The sequence below is a fragment of the Austrofundulus limnaeus genome, unplaced genomic scaffold (genome assembly GCF_001266775.1).
Source record: "Austrofundulus limnaeus strain Quisiro unplaced genomic scaffold, Austrofundulus_limnaeus-1.0 Scaffold10, whole genome shotgun sequence".
Classification (NCBI taxonomy): domain Eukaryota; kingdom Metazoa; phylum Chordata; class Actinopteri; order Cyprinodontiformes; family Rivulidae; genus Austrofundulus; species Austrofundulus limnaeus.
The window spans coordinates 3657497-3659540 of NW_013952412.1; positions in this window are offsets into that span (position 1 = coordinate 3657497).

Sequence of the window (2044 nt, forward strand, 5' to 3'; positions counted from 1 at the left end):
ATATAATAATATATAAGTGTAAATGATGTCAACAAAAGTTTATGAACAGCCAATAATGCCATGTAATAATAATAATAATTTCACACTAAACATATATGATTTTACACATGCATGTTGATTTTACTTTATTCAATTTTATGCTGCAGTTAGATGTGCTGATGTAAATATTATGTAAATATTCTACAGAAGGCTTTATACCCTTATCTATAACACCAGCTCCATTTTTTCAATCTAACATTTATTTTTGGGTGTGTATATTGCTGTCTTGCATAATTAGTCTTCCACTCTTTTTACAGTGCTTACATGTTAAGTGTATAAGTACATGTCTCAGACCTGTAACAGAAAGCAGAAAGGTAATTACATTAGTTTGCCATATAACATATATAAAACTTTCTTTTAAATACTGAGAAAACTGGAAAGTATTTAGCAGGTTTATTTCTTTTCATACTGTGAATATTATTTTGCGAACTTTGATGTCCACAAATTGTATTTTTTCCATTCTCCTGTGGCCTTTAGTTAGACTCCAAGTTAGCTTATATTTGTAATCAGTGTTTGAGAGCCAAACTGTATGAAAACAACTGTTATAACTTTTTTACACTGTTTATTGCTGTTCCTTGGTTGTATTTAATATGGTGTACAAGCAAAATGAGGCTAAATTTGTTTTCTGAAATGCAGATATGAGTAGCACTTATGTTGTGTTTTACCTTTGAAAATGTTAACCAATATGTTCATTTCACACACGCCTGCTGGTAGGAAGTAAATCCCAGTAAAGTTAGATGTGTAGCAGACGTTGAGTGGTTGTGTACATATTATATTTACTAATGCAAATTATCTGTTTTGTGGCACTGCATATTTGTAGCCAATGTAGCGGGGACTGATGCAATTTCTAAACTGTAGATTTGAGTGTCGCAAATCTCTGACACAAAGCTGTACATAATGTTTGCTAATTTAGTATGTACATATGTCACTCTGAACCAATACTGGAGTTAGATTCTGTGTGTATATAGCTTTATGACTACTAGTAGCACAGAGTGTTGTATATTCTGTATCTGCTAATACACCAAGACTGTAAATATTGACATATGTTGTGCATCCTTTGCTTAGAGTGCACATCCTGGCCAGTCACTGAAATAACTGGCTAAAATGAAAAAGTTTTACAAATAAAGATGACTGATACATTTATATTGTCATAGGCAAGAGTGATTTTTTTAATAGAGTCACTGATGAACATATTACATAACCCAAGTACACAGCATACATTTTAACATCAGTGCAAAACCAAAGTTATCTTAACAGAACACTCGGGGGGTGTAGGTGAAATTACATTATATTCATAAYATTACTACATTAGGCCTCTGGAATGTCATATATTGAGCCCATTTTTTTCCCAGTGCTCCATTCTGTAAACGTCCATTGTCACCTCTGTCCAAGTGGTCATGATTGGCTTCTCTTGTGTTTCAAGAGTGAATTTTAAAGCATTTGCTTGTGTACATACCAACAATATTAACAGGAAATAAAACTCAAATGATAATAATGTTCATTTTAAATTGTAAAAATGCATGGACGTTATGAACACAGCTGTCCTATTTTATTAATAGTGTCAGTTTGTCAAAATGGACTTTAATAGAAATCAAAAGAGGTAAAGCTTAATTTATTTTTGTTTTTGGTTCAATGTGTTAACAAAAGTTAATTTTGTGAACTTACATAAAAGGTTCAATTTGTATAAAAAAAATACTTATATAAGCCACTTTAGAATGAAATGTCCAACATTCAGGTAAACCTTGTTTAAAGAGACAGTTGTTATTATCTTAAGGGGATGGAAATGTTTCTGAAGCCATATTTTTGTACTTGCTTGAAAGAAAGATGTACTTTAATCCAAAGTATAGGATTGTGAAATGGAGATGATCTTAAAAAGGCCAGATCAATGTATATATTTAAGAGACAGATGCAAGTTTTTTGAAGATATATGAAAAATAAGATGTGAAGCAATTTGATTTGTTGTTGAGTTGATGTTTTTATGTTGTTTTTATTTTATTTTATTTTA